Here is a 25,277-nt window from a genome sequence, read left to right as displayed (position 1 = left end):
CATTGACTGAGCTGCTGATCTTTGATGTCACTGCCAGAAATTACAAGGGACAATAGATGGATCAAAAGGCCAACCCCACCCCAATGGAGAGACATTCCACGGCCCTTCCTCCCTGACACATAAACATGTGACCCGAGGGGCATTGCTGGGTCATGGTCTGGGATATGGATCCCTTTACATTAGTTAAGCTACATGGACAGCATCACCTAATGGCTACAGCCTCAGTCACCATAGATGGCAAAATCCAAGGTGCCCTGACATCAGGAATAGTATATGAATTTGTATCAGTCATATGGAAACAAGGGTGTGCCAGTCCATGTGTTTGTACACTTACAAGGGAATTTGGTGGGGAGTGGATCAGGAGTTGTTCACATTTGGGAACAGCTATTGATGGTGTCAGGCGTGAGCCTTTTAAAAATCTGGCTCCTGTCAACTCTCTGACATCATCCTCTGCACCTACCCACGCTCATTGTTTACTCTCACCACGTGGAGCAGCCTGTGCCTGGACAGCTCCTCCATTCCTTTGCACACTCAGCACTTCCTTCTGCAATTCCCTTCCTCGGTCCTCCCTTTAGAACTTTTATTTGATGATCCCCTCAAATGACTTTTCTATAAATTGTTCTTTCCTGATCTACTGCTCCTCTCGAAAGCACAGTTTCTTCTTCTTTTGACATCTCATTTAAGTCAACAGCCACTTTTCTTAACTGTAATTTAACTATTTGCAGGAAGGAAGGAAGAAAGGAGGGCGGATGGTAAGAGGGGAACTGCAACAAAAGGTGGAAGGAAGTAGGGCGGGAAAGAAGGAAGCTGGGTGGGAAGCAGGGAGGGAGGAAAAGTGGGGAGAAATAGTTTAGGTTGGGAGATGAAAACTATTTTAAGTGTAATCTGTGAGGCTGGTTTCTCTACAGGTAGCATCAGAGGATCAAAAAGATTATTTCTCCAGTTACAGCTCTTCACTGTCCAGAAGTCCATAAAGTTTCCTCTAGAACATCTGAAGTCATGCACTGCTCATTATTCAAGGTTTTCTTACAACTTGTTCCCATGTCAAGTCAGGTTTACATTTTCAACTTTTTTTTTATTCTCAGAAGTTTGGTTCTATACTCTGTGAACATCGACCCTGGCCTTATCAAGATGAGAGAGAGCTTTCAACTCTACCCTGCCCTGAGATACATCATAACTTCCTACATGACTTTAACTGTGAAGGTAACCATGCTCTTTCCTCCTCCCTTCATCTTCCAGGAATGGGCAATAAGAGGGATTCTTTGGCAGAGCAAACATCCATTCACTTATTTATGAATTCACACATCCCCTCATCCATTCATTCACTCACTCAGCAAACATTCGTGGAGTTGTCCTAAATGGAAAGCATTTGCCAGGAGCTGCATCATCGACTTAGCTTAGAGATATGAATCATGCTTTGAATCTTCCTTTCAAAGACACTTTTGCCCTCTTCCTGTCACAAAAAAACCACATAACTGTTTGTTATCTTATTTCCTTTGCTGGTCTTTGTCTTTTGTTTCAGAACAATTTTCGATCAAAACCAAAAATTTAGCCAGACAGCAATGGCCTGGGATTTGGATCCCTTTACATTAGTTAAGCCACATGGACAGCGTAACCTAATGGCTGCAGCCTCCATCACCACAGATGACATAATCCAAGGCAACTGATGTGGCTGCAAAATAGAGGACTACTGGCTGCAACAGGCAGCCACGTCAGTTGTGGGAGCATCTATTTAGTGCTGAGTATATTTTTCAAACTTGTAAGCAAAATTTTGCTAAGCATCCCTTCTCTAGGCCAGTGCCTTAGACATGATTTGCTACACCCATTGGCAGGAGCATTTTGTTCCTTTAGTTTTCTATTTTAGGTTTTTTCTCTCCCAGAAAAAGTGCTGTCATGGGATGTGAGTTCAGGTAGTCTGTTTGAGGTGATTCCAGGATCCATCAGTAAGGGAGTGTGAAAGTGAGACAGTTAAGGGAATGAAGCCAAAAAAGGCAGACTATGTAACAGGTTGCACTATGGCCAACTGATGTGGAATCTCACTGGGGAATTCCTTTTTTAAAAACCGACTTATAAAAATTGCATATATGGCTGGGTGCACTGGCTCACGCCTGTAATCCCACCACTTTGGGAGGCCAAGGCAGGTGGATCACTTGAGGTCAGGAGTTCAAGACCAGCCTGACCCACATGGCAAAACCCCGTCTCTACTAAAAAGGCGTCAGTAGGAGAAAAAAAAAAAAAAAAAAAATCACCACAAAAAAAAAAAAAAAAAAAAAAAACCAGCTGGGAAGCTCGAACTGGGCGGAACCCACCACAGCTCAGCAAGGCCTACTGCCTGTATAGACTCCACCTCAGTAGGCAGGGCATAGCTGAACAAAAGGCAGCAGAAACTTCTGCAGACTTAAACATCACCATCTGACAGGTCTGAAGAGAGCAGTGGTTCTCCCAGCACAGTGTTTGAGCTCTGAGAATGGACAGTCTGCCCTCTCAAGTGGGTCCCTGACCCCCATGTAGCCTAACTGGAGACATCTCCCAGTAGGCGCCGACCAATACCTCATACAACTGGGTGCCCCTCTGAGACGAAGCTTCCAGAGGAAGGATCAGTCAGCAATATTTGCTGTTCTGCAATATTTGCTGTTCTGCAGCCTCTGCTGGTGATACCCAGGCAAACAGGGTCTGGAGTGGACTTCCAGCAAACTCCAACAGATCTGCAGCTGAGGGACCTGTTAGAAGGAAAACTAACAAACCAAAAGGAATAGCATCAACATCAACAAAAAGGACATCTACACCAAAACCCCATCTGTAGGTCACCATCATCGAAGACCAAAGGTAGATAAAACCACAAAGATGGGGAGAAACCAGAGCAGAAAAGTGGAAAATTCTAAAATCCAGAGAGCCCCTTCTTCTCCAAAGGATCACACCTCCTCGCCAGCAATGGAACAAAACTGGACGGAGAATGAGTTTGACGAGTTGACAGAAGTAGGCTTCAGAAGATCAGTAATAACAAACTTCTTTGAGCTAAAGGAGGATGTTCGAACCCATTGCAAGGAAGCTAAAAACCTTGAAAAAAGGATAGATGAATGGCTAACTAGAATAAACAGTATAGAGAAGACCTTAAATGACCTGATGGAGCAGAAAACCATGGCACAAGAACTACGTGACACATGCACAAGCTTCAGTAGCCAATTCGATCAAGTGGAAGAAAGGGTATCAATGATTGAAGATCAAATTAATGAAATGAAGTGAGAAGTTGAGAGAAAAAAGAGTAAAAACAAATGAACGAAGCCTCCAAGAAATTTGGGACTATATGAAAGACCAAATCTACATCTGATTGGTGTACCTGAAAGTGATGGGGAGAATGGAACCAAGCTGGAAAACACTCTTCAGGATATTATCCAGGAGAACTTCCCCAACATAGCAATGCAGGCCAACATTCAAATTCAGGAAATACAGAGAACACCACAAAGATACTCCTCGAGAAGAGCAACCCCAAGACACATAATTGTCAAATTCACCAAGGTTGAAAAGAAGGAAAAACTGTTAAGAGCAGCCAGAGAGAAAGGTCAGGTTACCCACAAAGGGAAGCCCATCAGACTAACAGCAGATCTCTCAGCAGAAACCCTACAAGCCAGAAGAGAGTGGGGGCCAATATTCAACTTTCTTAAAGAAAAGAATTTTCAACCCAGAATCTCATATCCAGCCAAACTAACCTTCATAAGTCAAGGAGAAATAAAATCCCTTACAGACAAGCAAATGCTGAGAGATTTTGTCACCACGAGGCCTGCCTTACAAGAGCTCCTGAAGGAAGCACTAAACATGGAAAGGAACAACCGGTACCAGCCACTGCAAAAACATGCCAAATTGTAAAGACTTTTGACACTATGAAGAAACTGCATCAATTAATGGGCAAAATAACCAGCTAATATCATAATGACAGGATCAAATTCACACATAACAATATTAACCTTTAATGTAAATGGGCTAAATGCCCCAATTAAATGACACAGATGGTAAGTTGGATAAAGAGTCAAGACCCATCAGTGTGCTGTATTCAGGAGACTCATCTCACATGCAGAGACACACATAGGCTCAAAATAAAGGGATGGAGGAAGATCTACCAAGCAAATGGAAACAAAAAAAAGCAGGGGTTGCAATCCCGGTCTCTGATAAAACCGACTTTAAACCAACAAAGATCAAAAGAGACGAAGAAGGCCATTAAATAATGGTAAAGGGATCAATTCAACGAGAAGAGCTAACTATCCTAAATATATATGCACCCAATACAGGAGCACCCAGATTCATAAAGCAAGTCCTTAGAGACCTACAAAGAGACCTAGACCCCCACACAATAAGAATGGCAGACTTTAAGACCCCACTGTCAATATTAGACAAATCAACGGGACAAAGGGTTAACAAGGATTTCCAGGACTTGAACTCAGCTCTGCATCAAGCAGACCTAATAGACATCTACAGAACTCTCCACCCCAAATCAACAGAGTATACATTCTTCTCAGCACCACATCACACTTATTCCAAAATTGACCACATAGTTGGAAGTAAAGCACTCCTCAGCAAATGTAAAAGAACAGAAATCACAACAAACTGTCTCTCAGACCACAGTGCAATCAAATTAGAACTCAGGATTAAGAAACTCACTCAAAACTGCACAAATAAATGGAAACTGAACAACCTGCTCCTGAATGACTACTGGGTAAATAACAAAATGAAGGCAGAAAGAAAGATGTTTTTTGAAACCAATGAGAACCAAGACACAACATATCAGAATCTCTGGGACACATTTAAAGAAGTGTGTAGAGGGAAATTTATAGCACTAAATGCCCACAAGAGAAAGCAAGAAAGATCTAAAATCGACACCCTAACATCACAATTAAAAGAACTAGAGAAGCAAGAGAAAACACATTCAAAAGCCAGCAGAAGGCAAGAAATAACTAAGATCAGAGCAGAACTGAAGGAGATAGAGACACAAAAAACCCTTCAAAAAAATCAGTGAATCCAGGAGCTGGTTTTTTGAAAAGATCAACAAAATTGATAGACAGCTAGCAAGACTAATAAAGAAGAAAAGACAGAAGAATCAAACTGACGCAATAATATATGATAAAGGGGATATCACCACTGATCCCACAGAAATACAAACTACCATCAGAGAATACTATAAACACCTCTATGCAAATAACCTAGAAAGTCTAGAAGAAATGGATAAATTCCTGGACACATACACCCTCCCAAGACTAAAAAAGGAAGAAGTTGAATCTCTGAGTAGACCAATAACAGGCTCTGAAATTGAGGCAATAATTAATAGCCCACCAACCAAAAAAAGTCCAGAACCAGACGAATTCACAGCCAAACTCTACCAGGGGTACAAAGAGGAGCTGGTTCCATTCCTTCTGGAACTATTCTAATCAATAGAAAAAGAGGGAATCCTCCCTAACTCATTTCATGAGGCCAACATCATCCTGATACCAAAGCCTGGCAGAGACACACACAAAAAAAGAGAATTTTAGGCCAATATCCCTGATGAACATCGATGCAAAAATCGTCAATAAAATACTGGCAAACGAATCCAGCAGCACATCAAAAAGTTTATCCACCAAGATCAAGTCAGCTTCATCCCTGGGATGCAAGGCTGGTTCAACATATGCAAATCAATAAACATAATCCATCACATAAACAGAACCAAAGACAAAAACCACATGATTGTCTCAATAGACACAAAAAAGGCCTTTGACAAAATTCAACAGCCCTTCATGCTAAAAACTCCCAATAAACTAGGTATTGATGGAATGTATCTCAAAATAATAAGAGCTATTGATGACAAATCCACAGCCATTATCACACTGAATGGGCAAGAACTGGAAGCATTCCGTTTGAAAACTGGCACAAGACAGGGATGCCCTCTCTCTCCACTCCTATTCAGCATAGTGTTGGAAGTTCTGACCAGGGCAATCAGGCAAGAGAAAGAAATAAAGGGTATTAAATTAGGAAAAAAAGAAGTCAAATTGTACCTGTTTGCAGATGACATGATTGTATACTTAGAAAACCCCATTGTTTCAGCCCAAAATCTCCTTAAGCTGATAAGCAACTTAATCAAAGTCTCAGGATAAAATCAATGTGCAAAATCACAGGCATTCCTATACACCAATAACAGACAAACAGAGAGCCAAATCATGAGTGAACTCCCATTCACAATTGCTACAAAGAGAATAAAATACCTAGGAATTCAACTTACAAGGGATGCGAAGGACCTCTTCAAGGTGAACTACAAACCACTGCTCTATGAAATGAAAGAAGACACAAACAAATGGAAGAACATTCCATGCTCATGGATAGGAAGAATCAATATCATGAAAATGGCCATACTGCTCAAGGTAATTTATAGATTCAATGCCATCCCCATCAAGCTACCAATGACTCTCTTCACAGAATTGGAAAAAACTACTTTAAATTTCATATGGAATCAAAAAAGAGCCTGCATTGCCAAGACAATCCTAAGCAAAAAGAACAAAGCTGGAGACATCACACTACCTGACTTCAAACTATACTACAAGGCTACAGTTACCAAAACAGCATGGTACTGGTACCAAAACAGAGATATAGACCAATGGAACAGAGCAGAGGCCTCAGAAATAACACCACACATCTACAACCATCTGATCTTTGACAAACCTGCCAAAAGCAAGAAATGGGGAAATGATTCCCTATTTAATAAATGGTGCTGGGAAAACTGGCTAGCCATATGTAGAAAGCTGAAACTGGATCCCTTCCTTATACTTTATACAAAAATTAATTCAAGATGGATTAAAGACTTAAATGTTAGACCTAAAACCATAAAAACCCTAGAAGAAAACCCAGGCAATACCATTCAGGACATAGGCACGGGCAAGGACTTCAGGACTAAAACACCAAAAGCAATGGCAACAAAAGCCAAAATAGACAAATGGGATCTAATTAAACTAAAGAGCTACTGCACAGCAAAAGAAGCTGCCATCAGAGTGAACAGGCAGCCTACAGAATGGGAGAAAATTTTTACAATCTACCCATCTGACAAGGGGCTAATATCCAGAATCTACAAAGAACTTAAACAAATTTACCAGAAAAAATCAAAAGACCCCATCAAAAAGTGGGCAAAATATATGAACAGACACTTCTCAAAAGAAGACATCTATGCAGCCAACAGATGCATGAAAAAATGCTCATCATCACTGGTCATCAGAGAAATGCAAATCAAAACCACAATGAGATACCATTTCACACCAGTTAGAATGGCGATCATTAAAAAGTCAGGAAACAACAGATGCTGGAGAGGATGTGGAGAAATAAGAACGCTTTTACACTCTTGGTGGGACTGTAAACTAGTTCAACCATTGTGGAAGACAGTGTGGTGATTCCTCAAGGATCTAGAACTAGAAATACCATTTGACCCAGGGATCCCATTACTGGGTATGTACCCAAAGGATTATAAATCATACTACTATAAGGACACATGCACATGTATGTTTACTGCGGCACTATTCACAATAGCAAAGACTCGGAACCAACCCAAATGTCTATCAATGATAGACAGGATTAAGAAAATGTGGCACAAATATACCATGGAATACTATGCAGCCATAAAAAGGATGAGTTTGTGTCCTTTGTGGGGACACGGATGAAGCTGAAAACAATCATTCTCTGCAAACTATCGCAAGGACAGAAAACCAAACACCTCATGTTCTCACTCATAGGTGGGAGTTGAACAATGAAAACACTTGGACACAGGGCGGAGAACATCACATACTCTGGCCTGTCGTGGGGTGGGAGGCTGGGGGAGGGATAGTGTTAGGAGAAATACCTAATGTAAATGATGAGTTAATGGGTGCAGCAAACCAACATGACACGTGTATACATATGCAACAAACTTGCACATTGTGCATATGTACCCGAGAACTTAAAGTATAATAAAAATAAATAATTAATTAATTAAATAAATTACTCAGTCCTGTGTATGTCTTTATAGCAGTGTGAAAATGGACTGACAAAGGGCTAGTATCCAGAATCTATAAAGAACTTAAACAAATTTCCAAGAAAAATTTCAAACAATCCCATCAAAAAGTGGGCAAAGGATATGAACAGACGCTTCTCAAAAGAAGACATTTATGCAGCCAGCAGACATATGAAAAAATGCTCATCATCACTGGTCATCAGAGAAATGCAAATCAGTGTATTACAGTGGTGGTGAGCAGGATGGGGTGGGTATCTCACCAAGATTAGATGCAAATAATCTATCTCATTATTAGCAATAAACAATGCTGACAAGCCAGCCCCCAAATTCCTCAGACCTATAGTTACAAAAAACAAAAAAACAACTCATGCCTGGGGCAGGCATTAGCATTGTGCAAGTGTATTTCCTATTTCAGTAATACAAGTCACGGCGATTTCAGGCTTGCTGGAATTCACCCTCCCAGCACAGTCTAGAACATAGTAAGCCCTTAGCAAACATAAGCTATTATGATTATCATTGTTGATACGATTATCTCACTATTAGGTTGAGCTGTATGAAATTGCTACTTTTGTAAATAAAAAATGACTATCAGCAATATAATATAGTTCAATCTAACACATTTAGTATTTTAACTGTTGTGAACAGTGCCTGAGCTCCTTGTTTTCTTTATTGTCCGTCCCATTGGAAGGGGACCGCTCAATATCATCCTGTTGGGTTTTAAATTGAAAGTATTTCTTTCTTGCGAAGTCTTTCTTGCGAAGTACCCCCAGGGGTACATAGAATTCTCTCACAACAATGACCTTGGGAAACAGAATGAATAACTACTTATTATGCAAATGAAATGCACAAAATCAAGACCAACTAGAGTTCTTAGACATTATCCAGAAACCTGGCTTTACAGATGAGGAACTCAAGGTGCAAGTCGCTTAACTGAGTATCCTAAGGTATTATCCCTGAAGGAATCATCTTGAAACTAGCTCTAGAGTTTAACCCAGGATTCCACACGGCTATGCTGAGCAAGATCTCATGGTAATTAATTGATGTGGTACAGGCTTCATGCTGGTGACTGAAACCATAGGATAATCTTTTATGCACCAAGAGTGGAGTTCTACAGGTTTAATTAGCTGTAGAGAGGTTTAGGGAGAAGGTTCACATCCTCTCAGTAAGATGTGGTTGGAAGGAAGAAAGGAATTCAATTTGGACCCTCAATCCCATAATTACTTTCTAATTAAATTTGATGTCATAGAAGAGTGATGGCTTTGAAGTTAGACAATCCAGGATTCAAGTTTTCTTACTGAATCTCTGTGGTTTAGAAAGTCCATTGACTTCTCTGTTCTCGTTTTCCTCATCTGGAAACCCAAAGTAGTAATGTCTAACCTCTAGGGTCATTTTCAGGATTAGCACAATTCCTAGCACATTGTAAATGCTCAAAAAATATTTGCTGTAATTATTATTATTTAAAGGTTTTTGACTTACTAGTCACATCAGAAAGAGCTCATGCAATGGAAAGAAAGCAAAGCTTATACAGTGATGAGAAAGCCTCACCACTGGGATCTATTCTTTGTCAGGATGGGATGGGAGGTCTGTGTGCAAATTTGATCCAGGTATATACATTATTGGGGTGAAAAAAATCTCAAAGAAAATTAAAACAAGCCAACAAAAACCCAAAGTGAATTAAGTAAAAGGATGCCCCACTAATTTCAAAGCTATTCCGGGTTCTTTGTACGGCTAAGGATGGGGACAGAGAGCAAGTGACTCTTGGTATGTTACAATGCTTTCGAATGTGCAAATGTGGGCCTGAAAACCAATTTGGACTCAGGGGTGCTGCTAGGGCAGTGAGGTAGTTGGGGGTGACACTGCTTTATATGAAACAATAAATAGACGTTTGGGGGTTGTGCTAGGGCAGCTGGGAAGAAAGAGGAGAATGACTAACCTGGTGGAGAGTCATGGCCTGGGAGAGATATCTGTGGCGGAGAACGGCTCATTGGTGTTGAGAGACAGTTGATCCTGTTCTATGAAGCAGACACATTCTGCTCTCTCACCTCTCAAATCTAGAGCTGTCCTTTGGGGAAACAAAATTAACAAGGCAGTTACCATACAGTAGCAAGGAGTAACCTTAAGAGGGGGCTAGGCTTTGCTGTGGCCTGATTTGGGAGTAGATGTGAAACAAATCACCTTATCCCTATAGATACTAGAGAAGGAACAGCAGCCACCCGGAGTAAACCTATCTTACCCGTTTTCAACTTCAGAGATGTTTGAAATGAATGCAACTCAGAGTTTTAAGTATTAACCAGAAGTGGCTCAAGAGGTAGTTCTTTCCGTGGTAGTGCTTTCAGAAGTCTACTTCCAAATCAGAATCGAAAAAGGGACGGGGGTGGTATTTTTCAGTCTTATTAGCTCCGGTTTGCCTGCACAGGGCTCTAACCAGTGCTGAGAAGCATCCCAAGGCTACAGCCAGGGTCCCCCAGGCCTTCTGGAGGGCAGGAGTGCCCTGGGCCTAAAGCCTACTCCTCTTTCCATCACCATGGGGGAAACTGCATCATTCTGTAACCATACTGCTCTGACCAGACACGATTACTTTAGAATTGGAAACATATAGATTCTTTTCCATTTAATTTTTTACAGTTTTTCTGTGTCTATAAAAATAAAAGTGTTTCTTGTAGAAAAGTCACAAAAAGACAAAGAGAATAAAATAAAAATATTCCAACACCTTATTATAGTATTTAGAGATAATCACTTTTAGCATTTTGGTGTCTATCTTGCCTATGTATAGATAGAAGTTAAATCTACTTTTTGTAAAATACTAGAATCATGTGGTATATCTTAATGCAGAACTTTGTTTTTATACCTTATCATCTCTGATTTTCACTTAAAAATTTTTTTAGGCCAGGCATGGTGGCTCACGCTTGTAATCCCAGCCCTTTTGGAGGCCGAGGTGGGCGGATCACCTGAGGTGAGGAGTTCCAAGACCAGCCTGGTCAATATGGTGAAACCCCATCTCTACTAAAAATACAAAAATTAATGGGGCATGGTGGCACATGCCTGTAATGCCAGCTATTTGGGAGGCTGAGGCAGAAGAATCTGTTGAATCTGAGAGGTGGAGGTTGTAGTGAGCTGAGATTGTGCCGCTGCATTCCACCCTGGGCAACAGAATAAGACTCCATCTCAAAAAAAAAAAAAAAAATTTAAAGATTGACTTTTAAGACTTCAGTTTACACACTGCATAACATTTTATTAATGGCATTTGACATCTGCAAATAGAGCTATTGAGTAAAAAAAAAAATGAAGCATTTATTTACCTTTTAAAAATAGGTATCCACACATAAACATACTAGTCAATATTTTCTGGACCTCAGAAATTCTCTCTAGCTTAAGAACTAGAAAGGCCCACTTTTTAAAACAAGAATTTCTCGGCATTTTATCTCCAGATTGGCCTTTATAGGATGTGAACATGTTAGAATTTGATTCATAGGAACATTTACATTGACCTTTTGCTAAGTTTGCTTTGGAAATGTACAAGATATGATGGATCTTAGCATTAGTAAATACTTTTAATAAAAAATAAATTCCATTTCTCCTGGGGATAAGAGGTCATATTCTTTAATAGAACAATGTTAGGTAGCTGTAAGTAAAAAGAAAATCACACAGAAATCACTGATTAAAACAGAACTTAAATCCCCTTCCCACTCTTTGACTGTGCCAGTTCACACTGAGAGACTCCCTCCCCGTCTGATGAAAGGCTGATGTGAGACAGTCACAATCTATTCTCTGTTGAAAAATACTCACTTTTCTATAGTGACACAAGTGCTGAAAAGCACTGTCAAACATACCAGCTTACTGGATTCCCAGAAAAACCCCGTGAGTTGGGCAGGCCCAGGGTTAATATTGCATTTTATAGAGGGGTTTGGCATGTCAGCTTCTCAGATTGTCCCCCCAGGGATGCCCACTTTTTGGCATTTATGTCCTTGTGTAATTATGTCCCCTTGAGTGTGGGCTGGACCTAGGGACTTATACCTAATGAAAAGAATATAGCAAAGGTGATTGCATGTCCCTTTGATGATTAGATTAGAAAAGACTGTGCTTTCTGTCTTAGAAGCAGATTCTCTTCATTGCTTCTCAGCTTGCATTCTTGCAGGAAGCAAGCTACCGTATTGGGGAGGTCCTCATGACCGGGAACTGAATGCTACCAACAACCATGTGAGCGTAGAAGTGGATCCTTCTCCAGTGAAACCTTGAGATGACTACAGCCCAGCCAAATACTTGATTACAGCTTGTGGGAGACCCTGAAGTACAGAAGCCATCTAAGTCCTGCCTAGATTCATGACCCAAAGAAACTACACGATAATAAGTGTGTATTGTTTAATAAACATCTAACAAATGTGTAAATTTGTGGCAATTTGTTTTGCAGCAATAGATAACGAATACCAGAGATAAACTGAGGCAGAGTGTACACTATCTGTGGAAATATTAAAACATGGCCAAAGATTCTTTGACACTCTTGCCATCCAGGAGTGAGTTCTATGTCCCCTTTATTTGCATCTGGGCAGGCATTTTATTACTTTCATCAATAGGTTATCCTGGAAGTGATGCTATGTGACTTCCGAGGCTGAGTTGTAGGCCATTCAGCTTCCACCTTGATTGAAATACTCACTTTTGGCCTGGGCATATTGGCTTTTGCCTGTAATCCCAGCACTTTGGGAGGCCGAGGCAGGAGAATTGTTTGAGTGCAGGAGTTTGAGACCAGCCTGGCCAATGTAATGAGACCTCATCTCTACAAAAAATAAGACTAACAAAAAAATTACCTCGGTGTGGTGGTGTGCGCCTGTGGTCCCAGCTTCTCAGGAGGCTGAGAGGAGAGGATCACTTGAGCCTGGGAGGTTGAGGTTGCAGTGAGCCATGACTGTGCTTGGGTGACAGAGCAAGACCTTGTCAAAAAAATAAAAAATGAAAGAGAGAGAGAGAGAAGGGAAAAAGAGAGAAAGAAGGAAAGAAAGAGAGGGAGGGAGGGAGGAAGGAAGGAAGGAAAGAAAGAAGGAAGGAAGGAAAGAAAGAAATAGTACTCATTTTTGAAACCCTGAGCTGCCATGTACGAAGTCCAGTTATCCTGAGGCTGCCATGCCATAAGGAAGCCCAAGCCATTGAGGAACCAGTATAAAGCCCCAGTTGAGTCCCAGCCCAGGTAGCCAGCAAGTAAGTGAAGAAGCCTCTAGATGATTCCAGTCCCAGCTATTTATGGTTTCCCAACCAAGACCTTAGATATTCTGGAGCAGAGACAAGCCATGCCTACAGTGAACTATTTGAATTCCCAACCATGGGATTTCTGAGCATAATGAGATGGTTGTTGTTTTACTTGACTGATTTTGGGGGTAGTTTTTACACTGGAGCAGGCAGCTGGATCACTGCCTAATGTCGTGCAGCTTGTCAGTAGAGTTGGAGCTTAGATCCAGCTTCTCTTCAGCATTCTTTCCAGCACACCAGATGTTGCCTTTACGTTTCTTTCCACTTGTTATGAAAGAATCTCTACTATAGCAGTGATCAGTGTTGGCAGCATATTGGAATCACCTGGAAAGCATTAAAAATACTAATGTCTGGGTCATGTCCCCAGAGAAGTTGACTATTTGATCTGGGGTACAGCCTAAACACTTGATTTTTATAAAACTTCCTAGGTAGCGCCAACATACAGCCGTGTTTGAGAACCACTGCCTTATAACAACATGCTGAGCAATGCAAATAATCATACCTGGCAGTGTTAAATCAATTCTCAATAGTCCATCCTAATGGAATAAAGCAGAGGCACATAGATTCCAAAAGAGCAGCTTATTTTGAAATCATGGTTCTATTATATACGGATTATGTGGGAGTGTGTGTGTGCACAAATGTGCATGTGAGCACCACTGTGTGTCTTTTGGAGGCTGAGGTTAGTTTTCCAACACGTATATTCCAGGCAGTGTGCTAAGCACCAGGGGTTACCGTAGTGCTAAAGCCTAATACGTTTACATTAAAGGAACTTACCTTCCAGTAACAAGAGAAATAAGAGAGCCTTGGAATTTAAGATGTCCTAGACTTTGGAAGTATCATCACTCCACTGCTCTAGATTGAATGTTTGTGTTCCCCTAAATTCACATGTTAAAGCCTAATCCCCGGTGGGATGGTATTAGGAGATGAGGTCTTTGGGAAGTGATTACATGAAAAGTGGAGCCCTCATGAATGGGATTAGTGCCCTTACAAAAGAGACACCAGAGAGAGCCCTTGTCCCTTCCACTATGTGAGAACACAGCAAAAACGTGGCCCATCTATGAACCAGGAAGAGGGCCCTCACCAGACACTGAGCCTGCCACCACCTTGATGTTAGACTTCTTAGCCTCTAGAACAGTAAGAAATAAACTTCTGTTGTTTATACGCTATGAGTCTATGGCATTTTTTTTTAATAGCAGCCAGAATGAACTAAGACATCTACTTGAAAGGAATAATCACACAGGGCAATTGTAGTAAGTAGAAAACCATGAGGTCATATGGAAACAACAGTGTTGAGCGTTGGTTAATCTCACTGATTACCTAAATAATTTGATTCTGGATGCCAGGCTCATCACTCTCAAAAGTCAAAATTGTGTATCAGATAAAATGATAAATAGTTACAGGTCACAGACTTTCAGGGTTCAGGGTTGCTTGTAAGTTTTTGTTTGTTTGTTTGAGATGGATTCTCACTCTGTCACCCAGGCTAGAGTGCAATGGTGCCATCTGGGCTCACTGCAACCTCTGCCTCCCAGGTTCAAGTGATCCTCCTGCCTCAGGCTCCCGAGAAGCTGGGATTATAGGTGTAAGCCACCATGTGCGGCTAATTTTTGTATTTTTGGTAGAGACGGGATTTCACCAGGTTGACCAGGCTGGTCTTGAACTCCTTACCCCAGGTGACCCACCTGCCTCAGCCTCTCAAAGCTTGTAAGTATTTAGAACCACAAATGTTAATGTTCTTGAATACTGAGGGTCTACTAAATCCTGTGAACTATAATTCAGTAAGTGTAATTCAGCAGTATGCTCTCAGAGGAGGGACACTTGATTTTCTTTGTGATTTGTTTTAAACAAGAAGTTTTAAAAAACATGATGTAATGCTGGGCGCCGTGGCTCACACCTGTAATCCTAGCGCTTTGGGAGGCCGAGGCAGGCGTATCACCTGAGGTCAGCAGTTCAAGACCAGCCTGGCCAACATGGAGAAACCCCGTCTCTACTACAAATACAAAAATTAGCCGGGCGTGGTGGCATGTGCCTGTAGTCCCAGCTACATGGGAGGCTGAGGCAGGAGAATCGCTCGAATCTAGGAGGCAGAGGTTGCAGTGAGCTGAGATTACACCACTGCACTCCAGATTGAGCAATAGAACTAGACACCATCTCAAAACAAAATAAAACAAAACAAAACCATAATTTAGAGGGTAAATGATCTAGGATGCTTTCTTTTATCTTAGTGTGCCTATGATATATACAGAATTACTCTGCATGAGAGCTGCATATTAAAAAGCTATAAAATTGTTCATATTTTCAGAGATAAAAGAAAATCATTGAAATTATGTAATCAGACAAGGTAAATTATCAAACAACGGGAGAAAATGACTCAATTTGATTAAGTTACAGGATGACCATTTAGAATATATATGTGTATTCGTGTAAGTATGCAAGTATGTGTGTGGGGGGACACTTCTAAGCTCATATATTTATGTACCATGAAGAAATAGGAAGGGATCAAAACTGGAGAAAATTCTACCGCATTAGCTGAGATACGGCCCAACTCTATTATGGTATCTAATTGTAAGTGGACTGCTGTTCATGGAAACATGGTCCTAAGATAAACAGCAGGATCTTCTTTTAGTGGATGCCACCTGTGTACTAATGGAACACGTTGGTTCTATCTTTATCTCCTGCTTCTGAGTCTGCAAGTCTGTGTGTTTCATTGACTAGCTGCCCATTAAATCAGAATTTCTCATTTACTACATGCTTTCACTAGGTGTTAGCCTTAAATGGCAGCCAAGAATCATTCTACTTTGCCAACTTTAAACTTTGACAGCTTTAAGCATTTAAGAAAAATACAATTATTTCTCATTTCCTACTTCAGAAGGACTGTTCAAGCTCACACTGGTGAAATGGGAAGCCATGAATCTCACCATACTGCTTGAGCAAGTCTTCACAGAAAATATACTTTTTGAGCTGGTCCTCAAGGAAGCCCGCTGGAAACTGTCAGAAGTTTCTAAAACACACAGTGCAAAGCCTTAAGAAAGTTCATTTCATAGTTAGGGAATTAAGTAAAACTGGTAAAATTTAAATCCCATTACAAGACAACTATATATGTCAAAAAATGCTTACATACTTGGCAAGTGATTGGTATAGGTAACTTACGCTATGAATCTGGAATACCTCCATCAGATGGAGCGGAGTTGAAGCACACAGACTCTATCAGAATGTTGAACTTTGTGGAAACTTACAGGGGAAAAGGAACTGCAGTAGAAAAAAACACAAGGTCTAAGAGCACAATACACCCCTGGCAGAGCGGAAGAATCATTCAAAAGAGTGTGGATGGCTTGATATCACCACCTTGGAGTAGATTCATAGAATTTAATAAGCTATACAATTTGCTAATCCATAACCATCTACTCCAAAGTTGATGGCAGTATTCTGCTTTTTGGAGGCTGCCACTTTCATTTCTATTCATCAGTTCCTCTTCCGTGAATTTGCCTTACATCTGCATTTCCACAAGAAAGGGGGTTTGTGAGCATCAGGCAGGGAAAAAGAGAGAGAGAACTGGCTGGTTATTGCCGCTAATGACTCATTGTCTTGCTGTTAAGCAGAAAAGAGATGCCCTGATCTGTTCATGCCTTTCAGCTTTCTATCTACGCTAAATTTGTTTCCTATTTTTCTAGGCAATTTCTTTGACAGCTGTGCAGCAGTCAAATTAAGAGGTATATTGTTGTGATAATTAAATGCTTTTTGGTTCCTATTGCTCCGTATTGCACCTCCTTCTGTGGCAGTACACAGTGCGGAAGGTGGAATTGCTCTGGAAGCTGGAATTAGTCTGCTCTCCATGATAAGTGAGAACAAGCTTCATAAAAATCATTTGTGAAGCAAGTGAAACTTAAATACACACATATATACATAAGCCACAAATAATTAAATACATGAAAAATTTGGAAGAGGTGTTGGGGAGCAGGATAAAGCAACAAATTTGATTTTAAGTCTGTAGGGACCTTAATCTCTAAGAGTTTTTTACCTACCTTACAGATCCTGACATTCTGGTTTGGAAAAGAAATGTGTGGTCAATAGAATCCACAGACATGTGCTTAGGGCTGGTTCAGATAACCCGCTCTACAGATCTTTACGTGATGACAGGGACCATTGCTTTGACGTATCATTGATTAATAAATGATAGAGCAACAAGTGTAGTATGACCATTTAAAAAAGATTAAAAATAAAACTATATGTATGTATGTATGTATCTATCTATCTATCTATGTAGCATGCATAGAAAAATCTGGAAGAATGCCACCTAATTGTTAATAGTGGTTAAAATAGGGGAGAAAATTTGGTAAGGGTGGGATGGAGACAATGAGGAAGGATGACATATTTTATTTTATGTTTTTCTGTATTGTCTGAGTTGTTTGCAATTCATTACCTTTGAAATGTAAAGATGGCTCCTAAAGATAATAAGTAAATAAATCATCAGTTAGCATCTAAAATACAAAAGTGAATTGCTTTAAATGACAGTATAATGATTTTTGTTGTTGTTGTTGTTGTTTGAGACAGAGTTTAGCTCTTGTTCCCCAGGCTGGAGTGCAGTGGTGCTCACTGCAACCTTCACCTCCTAGGTCCAAGTGATTCTCCCACCTCAGCCTCCTAAGTAGCTGGGATAACAGGCATGCACCACCACAGCCCAGCTAATTTTTGTATTTTTAGTAGAGAGTGGGTTTCACCATATTGGTCAGGCTGATCTTGAACTCCCAACCTCAGGTGATCCACTTGCCTTGGCTTCCCAAAGTGCCGGGAGTACAGGCATGAGTCACTGCACCCAGCGATTTTTTTTTTTTATAATGATAAATTAACTGCCTTGATCTCACTATGATGTGTTTACAAAAGCTTATGGGGAAAAATATTACAAATGCACATGGTTGTAACAATAATTTCTATAGCAAATGTCTTGTTTATTGGAAACGACTTGGGAAGAATAAGAGATAAACTATGAAGATGATGGTGTGCAGAATAAAAGACTTGGGATATAACTGTAATATTATTGCAAATACGCATCTGAGGTGATTAAAAACAAAAACAACAGGCCGGGCGCGGTGGCTCAAGCCTGTAATCCCAGCACTTTGGGAGGCCGAGACGGGCGGATCACAAGGTCAGGAGATCGAGACCATCCTGGCTAACACGGTGAAACCCCGTCTCTACTAAAAAGTACAAAAAACTAGCCGGGCGAGGTGGCGAGCGCCTGTAGTCCCAGCTACTCGGGAGGCTGAGCCAGGAGAATGGCATAAACCCGGGAGGCGGAGCTTGCAGTGAGCTGAGATCCGGCCACTGCGCACTCCAGCCTGGGTGACAGAGCGAGACTCCGTCTCAAAAAATAAATAAATAAATAAATAAAAACAAAAACAACTAGCTGGGCACAGTGGCTCATGCCTGTAATCACAGCAGTTTGGAAGGCTGAAGTGGGAGGACGGTTTAAGCCTAGGAATTCAAGACTAGCCTGGGCAACATAAGGAGACCTTGTTTCTACAAAAAAGAAACAACAATTAGCTGGGCATAGTGATATGTGCCTCACTCTGGGTGACAGAGTGGGACGCTGTCTCAAAAGAAACTAAAACGACAACAACAAAAACTGCCTGCTTTACTGGATATTGGGTGCATTGCTTCAAAATGTAAATTCAATTTAGCAGACATTTGTGATTGCCTATTTTTATGGACTGAATTATGTTCCAACCCCCATCTCCTACCTCCAAAATCCATGTTAAAGCCCTAAATCCTAACCCTCAGTGTGACTGTTTGGAGATAGGGCCTTTAAAGAGGTAATTAAGGTTGAATGAGAGCTCAAGTATAGGGTCCTATTTCAAAAGGACTGTCTTCTCTTTTTCTTTTCTTTTCTTTTTTTTTTTTTTTTTTTTTGAGACAGAGTCTTGCTCTGTTGACCAGGCTGGAGTGCAGTGGCGTGACCTCGGCTCACCACAACCTCTGCCTCCTGGGTTCAAGCGATTCTCCTGCCTCAGCCTCCCAAGTAGCTGGGACTACAGGCATGTGCCACCATGCCCAGCTAATTTTTGTATTTTTAGTAGAGATGGGGTTTCACTATGTTGGCCAGGCTGGTCTCAAACTCCTGACCTTGTGATCCGCCCACCTCGGCCTCCCAAAGTGCTGGGATTACAGGCATCAGTCACTGCGCCCAGCCTTGGACTGGCATTTTTACAGGAACAGGAAGAGATATCAGGAGTCATCATGCAGAGAGGAAAGGCCCTGTGAGGACATGGAGAGGAGGCAGCCATCTCCAAGCCAGGAAAAATGGTCTTCCCAGAAACAAGCCCTGCTGGCACCTTGATTTTGGACTTCCAGCTTCTAAGACTGTGAGAAAGTACACTTCTATTGTGTAAGCTACCCAGCGTGTGGCTTTCTGTTTCAGCAGCTTGAGTGGAGTAATACATCTACCATACCACTTGCAAGTTATGGTGCAGGAGTTGGCAAAGGGTTATAGAAATAAACAAGGTAAGGCTGGATTCTGTCCCCTAGAGAAGACGCATAGGAGCACATGTGAGATGAAGAACATGACTCTGGAGCTAGATTGCACCGTGTGACCTTGAGCAAGTTACTTCTCTGAGCATCAGTTTCCCATCTGCAAATTGAGGATGATAATAATACGTAGGTGTGTTATGAGGATTAAATGCTTACTGTTTATAGAGGACCTACAACAGTGTCTGATGCACAGTAAACACAACATAAGTATTTGATTAACAAATAGATGAAAGCTTTGTACATTGGAAAAAAGGACACAAGGTCAGAAATATGAAGAATAATGTTAAATAATAATGACTTGCTGATACTTTTCATTTAACATATCAGATAAGACTATACATTCCCTTCAAAAATGATAGCACATCTCCCTTAATGTAAATCCAAACTATAATGTTACAAAATAAGATAAAATTAATAATAATATATCAACATTGACTTCTTAATTGTGACAAATATACCACAGGAAAAGATGTTAGTAATAGAATAAATTGGGTGTGGGGTGTATGAGAACTCCGTACTAGCTTTGCAAAACTTAAGTACATTGAAAAATGTTCTAAACTACAATTCTATTTTTTAAAAAAGAATACATGGCTCACATCTGTAATCCCAGCACTTTGGGAGGCCGAGGCGGGTGGATCACGAGGTCAGGAGATCGAGACCATCCTGACCAACATAGTGAAAACCCCTTTCTAGTAAAAATACAAAAATTAGCCAGGTGTGGTGGAGCATGCCTGTAGTGCCCAGCTACTTGGGAGGCTGAAGCGGGAGAATAGCTTGAACCCAGGAAGTGGAGGTTACAGTGAGCTGAGATCGCATCACTTTACTCCAGCCTGGCAACAGAGCAAGATTCCATCTCAAAAAAAAAAAAAAAAAAAAAAAAAGAAGAAGAATATGAATTAAGGAGTAATTATTTACTTCACAGAAATGTTGATCATTAAATGACAGAATTTAAGAGCTGAGCCACAGTAATCTTGAATTCACCTTGTCTATTTTACAGAGGAGGGTTGATTTAGGCTTGCTTCACACATAGCTAAGTTTCAAGATCAAATTCACATAGGAAAACAAGGGGAGCAGAAAGACAAAGCACTAACCTAGAAGGTGAGGTGCACTCAACGTGATTTCACTCAACGTGACCATGGCTCAGGCACATCACAGTAACAGGTCTGGACTTTAGCTTTCCATTGGCTACTTTCAGCTCTAACATTCTTGATTCTAAACTTGATGTGTGTCTCCATCACAACATAAGGCAGTTCTGGGGAGCAGGCTTTAACTGATGCTTCCTCCAAGCCTCTAGAAACTGTGTATGCAATTTGTGTGCCAGTTTCTGAGTGTATGTGAGAGAATGCAGGGGTGAATCAATGGGCAAATAACTAGACAATTTTTTTTTAAAGACTCAACATTCAGAACCAAGTTTTCATAATGCGTACCATTCAGCAAGTCAATTAATCAGATTTGGATAGGTGTAACTGTGGGCAAACCTTGACAATAAAATATTTACTGAAAGTCTGCAAGGGGAAGATGACATTCTAAATATGTACATGCTATATGTTATCAACAGATCCAATTTGATATGGAAAAAGAGATATCTGGAATTTTCCTGTAAAAGCAAGAAAGACTATGAACTAATGCAAGAAATTTTGAAGCTGAAGGAAAGAAAGTTTATAAAGATTTAAAGATAATGGGGCCTGATGCTGGCTGATGTTGAAGAAATGCTGTCAGAAATAGCATGCAGACCTAGATCTGACAGCCACCTGTTGAGAAAGCCCTGAAGAATAATGGCAGCTGTTCAGTCAACAAATTTGGGGAGAAACTCAATTGCCCCAGAGGCCCTTTTCAATTCTGCTACTAGTTTTCATGAACAAATTATCATTCTTACTGTAATGCTTACTTTACTGTGAAAGTCATGATATTTTTCTTCTGTGAAATACTATCCTAACACAGTCAATAATAACTTGTGAATGGTAACCCAATGATTCGTGGGCTATAATTTTTTTTACCAAGTAAATCATAGTCTCATCTTAGCAAATTATTAAATGCATAAAAGTCCTTCATGCCCTGCAAATCATTTGACTTAATACTTAATTCATATTCTATGAAATTTATTTTTTAAAATACTTTAAACAGCATTGATTGAGACAAAAGTTCAAGAAAATGGGTAGTTTCTACATTGCTTTGAGATTGATACCTATTTAAAAGAGTTGTGCTTGAAATATTGAAAACTATTGGCCACCCTAATCGTTCTTCTAAAGCTAAAGCTATTAAATAACCATCTTCAGATGTATCCCTTGGAGCAGGTTTACACGTGAGCGTAGTATTTATGTTCTAGAAGCCAATGATGTTTTTTAGGTGGAACAAAAGGGATTTTCCTCTGCTTACATTTTATTTGGAAATATGTTTCATCAAGCAGACATAGCCAGATGGAAATAGCAAGATTTTTTTATAGTCAATAAATAACTCAGCTGCTAGAATAAGTCAGACTTGACAGCAATTTATGCAACAATTTGCTCTTCTGCTCTCTCAGGATGTAAACACTGTTGTCAACAACCAATCAAATGCACTAAAGCTACAAATAGCATGTTTAGTTTATGTGTATATGCAATCAGCTAAACAAAGATTCAAACCTCAATTGGACCCATTTCTAATCACTTTGTTCTAGTTCAGGTCCATCACACTGCGTAACTTCAGGGGACACAAATCCGTGTTAGTCAACATATAACTCATTGCAGATCATGTGAATGGTGCCCCTGAGTTGTACAACAGTTTCCCTCCTACAGTTCATAAACATTACAAAATTTTTAAAAATCAGCAAATCTCAAGTCACCGAAGTCTTTCTCTCACTTTTAGCTAAATCAAACTTTCAAAGGCCATCGTTTTTTGTTTGTTTGTTTGTTTGTTTTTGAGACGGAGTCTCGCTCTGTCGCCCAGGCTGGAGTTCAGTGGCCGGATCCCGGCTCACTGCAAGCTCCACCTCCCGGGTTCACGCCATTCTCCTGCTTCAGCCTCCCGAGTAGCTGGGACTACAGGCGCCTGCCGCCTCACCCGGCTAGTTTTTTTGTATTTTTTAGTAGAGACGGGGTTTCACCGTGTTAGCCGGGATGGTCTCGATCTCCTGACCTCATGATCCGCCCGTCTCGGCCTCCCAAAGTGCTGGGATTACAGGCGTGAGCCCCCGTGCCCAGCCTTTGTTTTTTTGAGATGGAGTCTCACTCTGCCTCCAGGCTGGAGTGCAGTGGCTGATCTCAGCTCACTGCAACCTCTGCCTCCCAGGTTCAAGTGATTCTCCTGCCTCAGCTTCCCAAGTAACTGGGAGTACAGGCACGTGCCACCATGTCCAGTTAATTTTTGTAATTTTAGTAGAGAGGGGGCCGTGTTGGCCAGGACGGTCCAGATCTCCTGACTTCATGGTCCGCCCGCCTCGACCTCCCAAAGCGCTGGGATTACAGGTGTGAGCCACAGTGCCCGGCCTCAAAGGCCATAGTATTTGAAGAGAGATTTTATTATAGATTTTTTTGTTTTGTTTTGTTCATTTTCCTTCCCATCATTTCTTTCTTTGGGACAAGATCTCCATGAAATTTTGGTGAGGCTCCCAATCACCAATGGTCACAGTAGTGGGCATGATGTCCAGGCCTGATCAACTATGGTGCTACATTGCTTGGATAATAGTGATTGGTCCAAGGGAAAGCATACGATCCTAGCATAGCCAATCAGTAGATTTGATATGTGGATATAGAGCTGTGATGATGAAAACCTGGGAAAGCTGGCAGCCATTTTCCCCACTCTAGAGAAATCCTGCTGTGTAAAAATTAGATTGAGAAATTAAAGCCAACTAGAGAAGAGAAGAAAAATAGTCCTGAGAACATCAGTTGAGTCCCTGGATTCACCTCTAATGTCCCAGTATGTGTGCAAATAATCTTTCATTTTTTGCTTAATGTATGTTGAAATGAGTTTCTGTCACTTGCATTCAGTGGAACTCGTTTCACCACAGAGCCCATGATCACAAGTTTTTCATTCCATTCAGGAAACTACTCTAAGTCTAGTCAATCTAAAGCCATATCATTCTAGATCCTCTCTCAGAAACAGAAACCGAATGCTTTCCTTATTTTAAACAGCAGATGTCTGGTGATATTAACTCACTTGATCCATGATATCAAGGCAATATTTCCAGGTTGTACTTGAGGTTACCAAGTAGACTTTTAAAAATATCTTCTTCATTATGTAACCTTTCAGAGCACAATTATTGAGAATAAGGAAGGAATACTTGTTTTACCACCACCAAGTGTTGCTGAATCCTCACACTTCGCCCCATTAAGCAAGTGGCAGGCACCTTACCTTTTACCATGGCATAAGTTCTTGCTCACATTAAGTTCATGAAAATGAAGATGTGAGCATCAGTTCTAATCCTAGTTCGGGCAATAATTTACAGTATTGGGTGAACTTGGGCAAATTATATAACTTCCCTGAGCCTCAATTTCCTCGTTGGAAATGGAGAAAATCAAAATGGAATATCAAAATAAATCTTATGTGTTTAGATTTGCTGTTTCTTGAAGTTGTTTCTTATCCATCTTATATATTTTGATACTTCACACAAATCCTGGCATATAATAGACATTAATAAATAATTGTTAGGAAAATGGATGAATTAATGAACACATTTGCCTCCTGGGTGATCATGAAATATATATGAGACAACACAAATAAAGCAAACATTACAATGTTTAACTCATCCTAGCTGCTCTTATATATCAGCTCCCTTCTTCCATCCCTTCATCTGCCCGGTGTTGGGACATGGGCCATTTTGTGTGCCCAATGCCATGTCCACAATTTCCCACACTGAACCTTCCTTGTTCAAAACCTTCCAGAATTTTCCATAAGACATCGTTATTAATCCTCCAAAGTTGGCCTCACTGTGTGTGCCTTAGCATTGTGTTATGAAAATTTGCTTTGTTTTGCAGATCCCTGTGTTTTTCATATTTGCTTGTCCTCTCTCCTAACTAGATCCCATTTCCTACACTATCTCATACAGTGTGCGGCACAGTGAATATTCATTCAATGGGATAATAATGAATCTATGACTTTTAAAAAGTGTACCTGCTTACAGCAAGACAGAGTTCTTCTGTTTTTTATATAAACTAACTTAAGGCACAAGACCTTTTAGTTTGAATTTTCTTTCTTCCTTCTGCCTATGCAGGGCTGATTCTGAATACCTTGTTTCACTTGAGGATAAGCTTTTTCAACTAGAATAATAATTGCTAGCAAGGCCATAAAGTTTTGCGGGTTAAAATGGCCTTTCACATACATTATTTCACTTGGTCTTTACAACAGCAGACTAAGCAGCACGACTTTTTGAAGTCCAACTAAATCAAAGTTGGACTCATGGCTGTATCAATAGCTATGTGATTTTAAGTGTTATCTAACCTCTCTGACCATCAGTTCTTCATTTGTAAACCTAAAAAAGTATTAGAACCATGCTTCTTAGGAAGAGTGTGAGTGCCAAATGATATATCTGACCCATATAGCGTGATCA

At 40.6% G+C, this 25,277-nt stretch overlaps 2 long non-coding RNA genes across 2 annotated transcripts in view; both read right to left on the bottom strand.

Annotated features, from left to right (window-relative positions):
• Window positions 1-8,127: 8,127 nt before the first annotated feature.
• Window positions 8,128-25,277, bottom strand: part of LOC110741450 — a 49,047-nt gene continuing 31,897 nt past the window's right edge. Inside the window, exons 2-3 of the long non-coding RNA XR_002517652.2 lie at window positions 9,930-10,058; window positions 8,128-8,796 (exon numbers count right to left, since the gene is read on the bottom strand). This is a non-coding gene — a long non-coding RNA (uncharacterized LOC110741450). The remainder of the gene's footprint in view (window positions 8,797-9,929; window positions 10,059-25,277) is intronic.
• Window positions 13,314-17,812, bottom strand: LOC108582445. Its single transcript, XR_002517653.2, has 2 exons — window positions 16,150-17,812; window positions 13,314-13,558 (listed from the first exon to the last, which is right to left on the bottom strand). It is a non-coding gene; the product is annotated as an uncharacterized LOC108582445 (long non-coding RNA).

The sequence above is a fragment of the Papio anubis genome, chromosome 13 (assembly GCF_008728515.1).
Source record: "Papio anubis isolate 15944 chromosome 13, Panubis1.0, whole genome shotgun sequence".
Lineage (NCBI taxonomy): Eukaryota > Metazoa > Chordata > Mammalia > Primates > Cercopithecidae > Papio > Papio anubis.
Note: the sequence above shows the minus strand (reverse complement) of the source record. Positions and strands in the feature narration are given on the sequence as shown.